The sequence below is a fragment of the Aphelocoma coerulescens genome, chromosome 8 (genome assembly GCF_041296385.1).
Source record: "Aphelocoma coerulescens isolate FSJ_1873_10779 chromosome 8, UR_Acoe_1.0, whole genome shotgun sequence".
In the NCBI taxonomy this organism is placed as follows: domain Eukaryota; kingdom Metazoa; phylum Chordata; class Aves; order Passeriformes; family Corvidae; genus Aphelocoma; species Aphelocoma coerulescens.
In genome coordinates, this window is record NC_091022.1 from 25,919,691 (window position 1) to 25,932,292 (window position 12,602).

A 12,602-nucleotide genomic window follows, 5' to 3' on the forward strand; every position below is an offset into this window, starting at 1 on the left:
TGCTTACAGCCCCCTCCACTCTTGAGATATATGAGCTATAAATTTTAAGAATATTTTAAAATGTGTATTTTATAATTAGCTCCTTATAATCAGCTAAAAAAAATTCACTTTCAGATTAGGACTGGGGAAGATAAGGAAAAGTGTAGAACCACAACGTCAGAAGACAATAGACACAAGAGGTGAACAAATGAAATTTTTCAGGTTGGGAATCAAGAGTCATTGAAAACAACAATTTGGAAAGGCGCATTACAGTTACAAAATTGATAGCAATATAAAATTAACTCACACTACTCTATTTTAACTTCAACACATTACACGCCACAGTTCATTTCCTCTTGTAACAATTCAATCAAGGAGCAATTAAATCATTATCACCTCCATCCAATATTAGTATTAATTTTATTTTAAACATCAATATAGAGGAAACATTTACCAACAGCAAATAAAATCCCACATATATATGGATTTCTGTGCGGAAAATTAGCTCATCAGCTAATGTGAACGGATGACTAAATAATTCCAATAGCTCATATCCAGCACATATTCCTTCACAATGCACTTGTGACTGCACCTAATGTGCAGAGATGGAGGGGTTCACAAGTGGGAAATCTGCACCCCCATGGCCCAGGCTACCCAGTGCAGTGCCCCTGCAGGAAAGCAGATTCTCCATAACTCAGCATTAACCTGACTGGCAGAAGCTCTTGAGCTTGCAGTGCAGAGAGCTAATGAGTGCTATCAGAACAGCACATGTTGCCCATAGAAACATTTGTACGAGGAACATCCTTGTGATAGGACATGCTGGAGAACTCAGGAGCAGCTGCAGGATAATTTATTTTTGATTTGGAGTCCTCATCCTGTATAATAACATTAACTAGCTTCTTGATGATTGACCAGCTTCATCCATCAGATGTTTCAAAGGAAAATGAAGCCACTCTGGAAACATTACTATAGGCAGATGTTTTCCCCCTTTGCCTTTTTTTTTTTTTTTTTTGCCTACAGGAGAGGAAATACTTTCTTGAGTCTTCCTTTGCAACAGCAAAAATGCATCTGAACATGGATGAAACCTTGCAGAGGGTTGGGCATGGACACAGGACATCTGTGCAGCAGCCCTACAGAACTACAGGTCCCAGACTTTGACACAGCAGTGAAGGAAGAAGGGAGATATGGACCATCCTCTCCACCAGCACAGGGGGTTTGGCTGGTTTGGGAATGTCCATCAAAGCACTGCACAATTTTGCCATCATTGCTCTGCTGGGGTTTAGTTTATTTGGGATTTTAATTGTGTCCAGCAGGAATGTGTAATGAGAACAGAGGCTGTGAAACTCACCCACTGTGCCAGCACACACAGAGGGTTTTTCCAAATCATTTAAGAGTGATTTAGATACTGGGGAAAAAAAAGGCCCCAAACCTCAACTAATTGTTAACTAAGATATGGCCCAATTTCAATTATTCCACTGATTGATCTCTAAGGGATAGATTTTCAAAAGGACCTAATAATGAAATGTGTCCAGTTCCCATTAAAATGTAATGGGATTGATACCTAATCTGTTCAGGCTCCTTGGAAAAATACAGTTTAAATCAATCTGCGGAGAAGCTTTGCACTTTCAAGTTAGCAGAATTTACTCTTGCACTGCATAAATCTGATGAGGTCTAAATAAGATACTCCTAAAGCATCTGTCCATGTCTCTGTCCAGGACAACACCATCCATTCTAATCCAGTTCTGGACTTGGGCAATAGAAATCCCCTAATTTCCACTAACCATATGTTAGCTTTGCCATATGGAAAAGAATATGCAGTAATGCGAGTAGTGACAGAGCCAGACTTCTTCCCATATGTAATCTAGAGTATGACAGCCTCTCCAGAGGAGAAAAAGCCAGGTACAGCCCGTGTATGTCCTGCAGGGAGAGCCCAAGTTGCCTAGCAAACACATTGTAAAACACTCTCACACAGAGTCTTCAAAAGGATGAATTATCTGCATAATTATTTTATAGTTGTACCCAGATACAAAAGCTTGGTTGTCTGCCATGAGTACTAAGACTTCAAACTGCAAGCAAAAACCTGATTATTTGCTATTACTGAGAATGCCACTCTTACAGAAATTCAGCGGTATCTTGATGGGGTTTTATCAGCATTTCAGAAAAAAAAAAAAGAATGTATCATTTATGTGAAAAAACTGCTTCATGGTTATGAATGTGTGTCCTTCCAATGCTGCTAACAGGCATCTGCAGTCTGACAGGAGTGATGCAGGTGACACAGTGGGGACAGAGTGAATATTTGCCCATCTTTGCCCAACAGAACTTGGGTTTAAGTCACAGGCAAGAGTCCAGTGATGGCAGAGTGCTCCCTCTCCCACTCATTTGCTTGCAGACTGAAAATTCTGCAGTCAAGGCGAAAAAAACCCAGAAATCCAGGGAAAAGATTTGGCACATCCCCAGTTGTTCAGCTCAACTATTCATCCCTTCTGTCTCACCTCATCAGCCTGTGGAAATGGCTATTCCAGACCAAGCACGAGCCTGGAGGATGTCACACCCGGAGTGGCACACAGGGATGTGCGGCCAGGACTGACATGGATCCTGGTGATCCTGACCTTGGATTAGCTAAGGCAGACCTCAACCACCATGCTCAGGCAGGGAAATGAGAGAGGCATAAATTATCTCTTGTGCTAGGCTAATTCCTTCCCTCTGCGAGGAAATCCACATCTCCAAATAAAACAAAGCTTCCTCCTTCCTTCCACGGTGCCTCCAAGCAGATGTTCATATGTTCCCTATTCTGAGTGCTGATAAAGCCCAGAAAGGTTATCTAATTACAGAAACAATACTTATTGGATGCACTAATGCTTCTGCAATTTTAATAGCAATATGATAGCTGGGATTTATATTATTTTCCTTTTCTGATTAATTATTTACACAGAGACAAGCATAGATTATTAAGTACGTGTGCGCTGTGCCAGGCTGCGGAGAGATTTTTTTTTAAAAAGAAAAGGGAAGAAACAGACTCTAAACTTTTTTGGAAACAATCCTCCAAGTGCTTTGATATGCTGTGATCCAGCAATTTACATTTAGGCTCCTGGGACATTGGCTCAGAGCACAGACTTGATCCAGGACACTACAGGTAATGTTGTGACTTCCCAGTTTGGTAGCAAGCTACAGCAGGGAGACAAAACACTGATCCAGGAAAGCTGTGTAGCCATAAGCCTAACCAAATGCCTCAGAGGAGTGCATGGCACTGGGAAATATCAAATTTAGGTTGTTTTGCAGTGACTGTTCATCTGCTCTCCATATAACATGTCCCAAAGGTGCTAATCAGGAGAAAATTTAGGAACAACCAAGACTTCAGAGAGACGTGTGTTCATCTAGCCGACCCATTTCAAAGCACATCCACAAGTTCTTCAGCTAGACTGTATTCTGTTGGAAGCACACATTTCCCGTTTTTTTAGTAAAAAATCCTCAAACATCTGTCTAAAATTTACCATATTTTCCTAAGATCAAGTAATTCTTGGAGATTTGCCCCAATATACTTTAACAGACAAGTGGGATAATTATTGCTAAATGGCAGCATTGTGCTTGACCAGCTATTCAGGTGGGATGATCTCATTTTCAATATTTCATTAAAAAAAATTAAAATTAGCTTAAGACACTCTTAAGGATACAGATAAAATGCTGCCTTTTATAGAAATCTGGAAACCATGGCCACTGCACAACCCTTCAGCTTGAAACACAAATCGCTGTTTAACATCTGTGCAAATTCCTCCACATCTGTTTATCATTCTGCATACCAAAAAGCACTTTGCTAACTTTCTGCAAATCCAGATGTTTCTACGGAATGCTGTTGTGGTGCAGTGGTAAAATTAATGAAAGGAAACTCCTAAGGAGGAAAAAACCAAATCTTTATGCTTATGTCATTAAATTAATTTGGGCTGGAAAGAAATTAATCCTATCAAGTTTTAATCAGGTGGGGACTTTGCTTTGATTTGTGAATAACAGTTTTAATAAAGGATATTTCACAGAACAGAAGAATCTCTAGTGCAAACTGCCCCACAGCCTCCTCCTCTGACTGAGGATTTCTGGTCATTAAAAAAAGCCAAACCAAAAGCAGAACTACCACTACCTACCTCATCTGCAGCTATGAAAACTTGAGTGAGAGGTCAGAAGAGAGGGAAATAAAAGCGAGTCCTTGGAAAAACGGGCTGGAAAAGAAAAAATCTAATTAGAGCGACTCTAAAATCCTAATCCCTGCCACTGGAATAGAGATGTGCTCCCTTTCAGCTCCCAGACAGGAACTGCAGGGGATGATAGCCCACATCTGCACGAAAACAGCTCCAGAAGAGGAAGAGATTTGGGAACAGAAACATGCATGTATCACACAACTCATAAAGGTCATGGCTTAGCTGTGGAGTTATTTCACAGCCACAGAAAGAGCCTTGATCCACACCAAAGGCTGCAGAAACATGGACCAAGGACGAACATCATCTTCTCCAAGACCAAGAGGGAAATCAGGCACTCTGGGAAAGAAGCAAGAACGGGGCAGATTTGTGCACCTGGGAACTGCAAGTGACAGTCTCAGTGCCTTCACAGCCCTGGGTGCTGGGGAAGGTGACACACACCAAAGGGAAAGCACAAATACTCATGGATGGAAAGCAGAAACATTCCTGAATGAGTCCAAGTGCCCATGGTGTTTGCAGTCATGCTGCAGCCTCGTGAGCACTGCAGCACCATCTTCCTTGTGCCAGCCAGCCCTTCTCCCTCAGCCACCGAGTGCTCTCTCCTGGAGCAGGACAGGGTGGGAGCCAGCACCTCTCTGACTGAAAGGAGAAAAGGCAGACCTAGAACTCTTGCCCCCACTATTTTCTGGTGAGCACTTCACAATAGAGTAAATCTCAGGTAGCAATGAGCCCTGCTGTGCAGGGAAAAGCTGAGTGTGCCTGAGAAACCCTTCCATCACACTGTCACAGAAAGCAAGTTCCCTGGGGCTCGAAGGAAGGCTGTGCCTTAAATGATTTGCTCTTTAATGGGCTTTTTTCTTTGCAATCAGCATGTGAACTTTGAAAAACTACCAGTTTGGTTTCCAGAGTGTGCAGTCCTGCGCCCACAGAACCCACGCAGTTCCCCGTTCTCCCCGTCTGATTGGCAACCCTGCCAAAAGAGCCTCCCTGCAATTCCTACATTATGTATTGTATTAAAAATAATATGCTTCTGATTTTAGAAACAGTTTTTAAAAATATGCCATTGAAACATCACCTCGCTAAAAGCTAAAAAAATGCATTTTTAGTAACAGAAATATGAGAAAAAAAGTCTGGAACAGGGCAGTTTTGCACACAGGAGCACTGCACGCCCAGAGTCAGACGGGTTCCTTTGAAACCAGAAGGATTCAGGGTACGAGAGAAGCAGTGGGAGTGGAGGATCAGGCCTGGCTTTGCTCTTAGCCCTCTCCAGAGAGAGGACAGGAGGGAAGGGAGTTCCTCAGGGTGACCTTGCACAGCTGCTTGCAGGGCAGTGCTGAATCTTCTCCAGTGCAATGCACACACTGCAGCAGGAACTGGGGGGCTCTGCAAGACCCAGCTTCAGCCACGGGAAAGGGCTGCAGCTGGGTGTGATGTGCAGGGAGGAGGCTTCCCACTGTCTGTCATGCCTGCCCACAGCCCCCTCAGAGCCTGCTCTCCATGAGCAGTCATGACTCAGGCTCCAGCACACACCTAGGACAGGACAGATGTCATCCCCCAGGTCACACCTGGAGTCTCCAGTGGACCAGAGCACTGAGCCAAGTCACCATCTGTCACCTTTCCAGCTGGACCAGCCCTATTCCCCTTGTGCCCTGCATCTCCCACAGGGATTTCTTCCTGGCCTCTTTCTCCAGGGGCCCAATTGCCATCAGCATGTCTCATCCTTTAGGAGAGATGCAGAGGACTAAGGCTGAGCAGCAGCCTCTAACCCCTTCTCCTGAAACAAGCTTAGTCTTTGTTGCACTGTATTTACTTCTGTTTTCCAAGACTGGGGAAAAGCAAACAGTGTAGAAAACCTTTAATTTCACATTTTTTCCCAGCTGGTAAAAATGATAGCTGGATATGCACACATCAGTATAATCGTCTCCTAAACAAATGGCACAATGACAAACCGAGGGGGCGGGGAGAGGGGGAGCAGAGCACAAGCTGGTGTTTTCAATTTAGAAAGTATGCATTATTTACACTGCCATTATTCCACTCAATTTGAGTTCACGCTTTAGTCCTAATTTCAGTATAATCAAAGTCAATGAATATTTAATCAGCATTGCTTCCAGAAATTGAGTAATGCCATTAACATAATGTCCCCAGGACTTCAATGCCGATTTTCCTCAAAAGCATGGGACTTCCTGCCCTTCCCCCCATCACTTTAACCAGTTGATGCTCTGATCCCCACCTTTGCTGAGCTTGACAAGGTGGGACCTGTCCAAATGGGAGAAGCACTCCCCAAATGCAGAGATGTGTCACCACTGATGTTGATCCAGCCCCAGGATAGGTAATAAAAGTAGAGCATTTCACTTCAATATGGCTCAGTATGGAAAAGCATCATAACAACAATAATCCATTTGCACTTCTGGAGTACCTTTCCACGGAGGGGCTCGAGGCATTCTGCAGGCATTAATTAATGCCTCCCACTCCCCTGCAAGGAGGACACTTATTTGTGTGATAGCTAATCTACAGATAGGAAAACTGGAGCGTGATGAGGTTAAGTGCCTGGTTTACAGCCACCCAGGAATCCAGTGGCATTTGGGCAGAAGTCTGGAGCTCTGACTGGCTCCAAGCTTCCTTTCCTAACCAACAGACTGTGCTGCTTCACTAAAATGAGATCAAGAAAAGCGGCAGTACCTATGAATATTTATGAACAATACAAAATTACAGCATAAAAAATTGTACAGACATTTCAGAGCTGCTAAGTGATGGCTCCAGAGCTGTATCTCTATGTGCACAGAGCATTCAGCAGTCAGTGCACACATGCCCCCTCCAGTGGGGCTGCATCTAATCTATCATCCTTTCTAACATGACTATCACTGTAATATCTCAGCAATGCCTTCAGCTGAAGACCTATCACAGCCTTCCATCTATCTGAGCTGGTTTATAAGGCTTTTCTCCATGGTGCTGGAAAATCTGTGGGGCATATTTTCTAAAATAGTGGATAAATTTCCCACTTTCCCTTCTGTAAGTCTAGATAGAGCTTTAATGCAACCTTTATCAGTAATGAGCAATCTCTTGTTCTCTCATAAAATTAGAATTAATCCTTTTTTATGTTTAATAAGGAAGGAAGAAAGTTCAGTTTTGTTCACACAACACATACAGTTGGGAAGTCTTAGGTTACGTATAGAAAGTACTTTGAAAATTATTCTAACCTGATTTTTTACAGGGTTTTGATAGTTTGGGATCATCACACTTTCATAAACTCTTCCATGACCAATTTCTTATTACATATCAGTTTACTGGTCCTGTATTTGTAAATCTATCCATTGTTCTCAGCAGGCTCCAGCATGGCACAGGCTCACCTCAGTGCAGGTGTTCTACTCAGTAATGGCATTAAGGATCATTTTTCAACTGCTGAAGATTTCTGGGTTGCACAGGTGCATGTGGTATATGGAAAACTTCGATCCCCACCTCTGAGAGTGGCCTTCAAAAATATTTTCTCTAAAAGTTTTCCAAAGTTGTTCAAGCTCAAAACCAATAATACAAATGCGTGCTTATTTTGCTGAATTACATCAAGGCTGTGACCAACTCAAGCACAGCCCTGTTGACTTGGCCATGCATTTAGGCTGAGGCTGGCAAAGATAAAGTAGCATCTGACAAATTTACACTCCAGCCCCATGGAATTACCCTGATGTGAGTAAATATGAAGATCAAGTTTACAATCATTTAAAAAGCCTTATTCCTGACTCATGTCAGGAGTTTGCTCTTGGAAATGGAATGGAGGAAATAAATGGTGCAGATGGAAGGATGCAGAGGGAATGAGGAAGTACTGTGCTGGAGCAGGAGCAGGGAGGTGTTTGTTGTAGTCTGGAGAAAGGTAGAGGCTCGCTCAGCTCAGAAGCTCAAGCCAGCAGCCAAGAATAGCTTGTACATGTCACTGGCATCACAGAATGAAAGCCCCCCTATAATCTCAAGGATAGCACTTCTATAAGCCCAGGTAGCACTTTTCCAACCTATCTTGTCCTTAATAACAAATATTTTGAAGCCAGAAGATTAATGGTTCTGTGGAAGTGACATAGTCTCCTGTCTCTGGAATGAAGTTGTCTCAGCCATGTTCCACCAACACCCCCTGACACCTCCCATTTATCCTAATGGCTTTAAACATCAGCCTTAGCAAACACCACTGCCATCCTGGCTGAGAGGGAGCAAACCTGGCACCAGCTGTCTTCCAGCAGTAGCAGGAATGAAACATGGAGGTTCTGCCCTGGAAAATCCCACCTTCACCGACTCCGGCTGAAAACCAGCGACTCTGACAACATCTAGGGATACTTTCCTTTGAAGGAGAACAAAGCAGTCTCACATGTGTGGTGTGCAGCTCACCAACATGCACAGAAGGGCAATCAGCTCTCACAGCACTGTTGGGAAGCCTTTTCACAGCCCAGTTCCTGACAGGCAGAGTAAGAGTTAAGCTGGAGGGTGGGGGAGAAGCCAGAGGATTGCCATAACATATCATCAGTGGGACTATTAATAGGGTTCAGGTTATAACTTATTCATGAACTTCTGCACTTTTCACTCGTACAGTGTGGCAGGGTAACTCGGGAACACTTATGAATGACACTACTAATGCACCAAAGAGAAAGGAAACACAGTTCTGCTGCTGTTGCACATTAAACCTATATATTGCTCTTCAAGACCACAGCAGATCAGTCAAGCAGACATGGATACTGCTGTTAAAAGATCAGCCCTCAGAGCATCACTACCCCCGCTGGGTCTGGGATGCCTTTGGCAGATACACAGCGCATTAAATCTTTTCATCTTGGCAATACTTGCACAACTTCCTGTATGATTAGTGTTTCAGCAAACACTTATGAGCACTGTCAGACTCAACAGGCAGCACCTCTCCCCATGGCCATGGAGGCCCAGTGCCAGCCAGAAGGCACTTTCCTCGCTCTTTGCAAACCCAGTGGAATTTGGAGCAATGGCCTTCCTTAAAAGTGCCACACCACAACTCACAGTACAACTGATGCTGACAAACTGGGCCAAAGCAAAGAGTCCAAAAAGCTTCACAGCCTGAAAAATCAGCTCCATGCTTTTTGAAGTTCACCTCCATGGTTTTGAATGGCCCTGAGGGCTGGTGAGAACAATCACTGGCACCAGGAGGTTATGGCTGACCAGGCAGCACCTACAATATCGAAACAGAGCTCACAGAAATGTGAAGACTCAGGCTCCCATTGCTACTTCGGTTCCTGAAGGAAATGAAGACTTATACTATGGCACAAATAATTTAGGACCTGATAGAAATGGCAAAGGCGATGGGGTGTGTCAGTAGCAAGGCTGGGGGAAGAACCTAGCTGTCCCTAGGGACCAGGTTCATTCCTCACACCTTCACGCCTGGCAAGAGATTTAGCGCTTGTCACTGGTCACTGTTTTATCTTCAGTGTCTTAATTGTCTTCCTGCTAGTTAGCGCTCATTCTATGTTCTATTGATTGTTGTTTCCCCCCTAATTGACTGTGTGGTGGTTGGCTTCTTTAATTGCCATACTGAAAGGCACTGTAAATTGTCCTACATCAACATTAGTGATGGTAAGAAAACCAGAGTGGTGCAAGGAATTTCAGTGTTAATATAGTGGGGAAACAACAAGGTCTTGGAATGCTCTCAGCCCATTTAATCCCCTCTCTCAGCCAACTCATCCTAACCTCACACACCAAACATTAAAGTTTTCGCTTTCATATGCTGGATTCAGGTTCTGGTTTTGCCCCATATCCTGGTTCAGTCTTCATTAATGCAGACGATGGATGTACAGGGCCAACAGCACATCCTTTCCAACACACATGTGCTTCCCAGCTCCTCCTCCAGTTATCTGAGTCTGATCCAAGGCACAGAGGTCAATGGATATTTTCTTTAGACTTCCACAGACCTTTTGGTCCAGATCTTAAAACATTTAATGCTTCTCACAGACCTAAGGATTCAGACAAACGACCAAGGGAGATTTTTCAAGTCATCTAATTCCTACTAATTAACTCAGCCATGTTAGAGCCTTTGAAAGTTTGACAAAGCACTCACAAGCATTTTTAGACAGTAATTGCTTTACCTGGCTCAGTCCTCCAGCCCCCATATTTGTAAACATTGTCTGCATATGCCAACCCAAACTCTTAATCCAGATACACAGGACAGGATGAGTCAGTCATGCAATACATTTAACTCTTCCGGACATGACAGAAGACTACGAGAAAAAAGATTAATTAAAGACCTAGACAAGGAAAAAAACCCTTTTTTTTCAGAAACCATTTAGCAATGAAAGGCACTGGGCATTATTTGGGGCTTATTGAATTCATGCTGGCTCTCTCTTTTCTGGAAGAGCGTCAATACTGCAATTGATTCCAGGCCTTTCCTTAGAAGAATCCCAGTTCTAATTTAATCCTATTGAGCAGCAGTCAGAAGCCCACCAAGGGAGGAATTCCACTCATTTTAGTGAAACAGCCAAACCATGGTGGGTTTGACAAAACCAAAAGACGGAATGCCTTTTGCCTGTTTTTGAAGAGTACTGTCACTGCAGCAGTCCCTGTCACTGCCACTGCCTACTCCCAAGAATGCAACATCCAGGACCTTGCTTGTTTTCCTATTAAGGCAACAAAAGTGCTTTGCTTAGATTTGTGTAAAAATGAAAATATATTTTTAAAGATGATAAACAGTCCTTTTTGCTCCTGATGCTTCCTTTTTTCTATTTACTAGTTTGTTTTCCTTTTTTCTCCTAGGTAGGAAAAAACCCTCCCTTCCTGCGAAATGTTCGTGAGAGAATAGTTAAAGGTTCTTTTTCACACAGCTTTTCAACCAGTCAGTACAGGAGGTCCCACTTCAGCTGATGACAATATGCTATGAAAACTTGTGTATGCTACTCCTACATATCCTGACCTCCCTGATATTCCTTCTCACCCCTCTCAGATGCAAGAAAAGCAACAGAAAAAGAGGAATTCCCCCCACAACGCTTGAAGTCTATCGCCCAGCCTTCTCCAAATCACTTGAGTAGTTCTTACCATAAGTGAGAAGCTAAGGGAGACTATGAGTTATCCTGCCACATTTATAGGCCTTTCTTTAATTTCAGGACGTTGCTCCTGAACTTTAATGGAATGATTAGTGATGTGCAGCAGCAGCAGCAAGAGGAGGAACACAGCTGAAGGCCGGAAAGCCTAGGGATGCAATCCCAGCCATCTTCAGATGCCACATCCCCAACAATATCTGCTGTGAGCACCAATTCATTAGACTGGTGCAATCTCTTCAGTAACAGCCCCAGCCTGTCCCGGCTGCCTCCACAAAGCAGCTTGTTAAACCCTTACAAGTCAGTGCAGAACCAATTTTCTCAGGCTTCATTGTTTCCCAGCACTAACCTTATTAACCTTTTAGGCACAGCAAAAGGTTTGTTTATTTGCTGAAACATCTGCTTTGGATTGAAGCGATAAGGAGTGTGGTAGGAGCGTGTGGAAAAGGGAGGGACATCTCTCAGCAGTGCTGGCCTGGCCTGTCCCAGGCTGCTGACAGGACACAGGTCCACCAGCCCTGTGAGAACAGCCCAAGCAGGCTCTGTCTCAGGACCTGAGGAAGTGCCAGGTTTCATTGGGCTTTTTTCAGAGGAGATGGATGGAGGAGTTTCTATTTGCATGGGTCCTGCTGCTCTGTGCAGATGTTCTGCTTGGCTTCACTTTGCTCTTTCATCTACAAATAGACCAACTCACCTCCCTGTCCTTCTGAGTTCTGCATTTCTGTGTGCCCAGGGCTAACACTGTAGCCAAACTCAGCCCATGTTTTTAACTTCTCCTAAACCTTAGACAAAGTCACAATTCTTTGTCTTCCTGCCACCTCTTTTATGAAGCTGTCCCTGTTGTTCCCACACCACCTTGGATCCACTTGTCTCTGAAACCAGATTCACACTTGGCAGCTTGAAAAAGAAGAGTACACATGCACACACACACAAACCAGCCTAATCCACATCTAATTCTAAAGAGCTGATGGCTACTTGAGGAACAGTTCACTTTATAAATGAAAATGTATTAAATACTGAGAGGGCTGCTCAGTATTTCTGCAGCTTTGTGCAATGCTCAGGTATTCTGAAGTATTTCTATCTTTTGACAGTTTAAGCAAGACCAGTTTCTCTGTCTGAATGCCTTTAACTTCCATCTTCCTCCCAAAACAGAGGTCTGTTCTTCCCATGCCTTCTAGTTCAGTCTCATCACCTATTGGAAATCCCACAGGGAGAAACAAGAAATAAGTATTCTCCTTTAACCACAGTTTTCATGTCATGTCCTGTATGTGGTACTTGTCAACATTATTCAACTGCAAACTTCTTGCACCTGGTCTGATGGCCCACATTATTTCCTAGCTCTGCCTTATTGTAGGAACATGAATAGAGGAGGTGGCAGTGGTTCTTAAAACAAGAAAGGGAACAGAGACAATCTCCG

The 12,602-nt window shown here is 43.6% G+C and overlaps 1 protein-coding gene across 1 annotated transcript in view; it reads right to left on the reverse strand.

Annotated features, from left to right (window-relative positions):
* Nucleotides 1-12,602, reverse strand: part of LOC138114193 (BEN domain-containing protein 5) — an 888,499-nt gene that overhangs the window by 269,714 nt on the left and 606,183 nt on the right. The window lies entirely within an intron of this gene.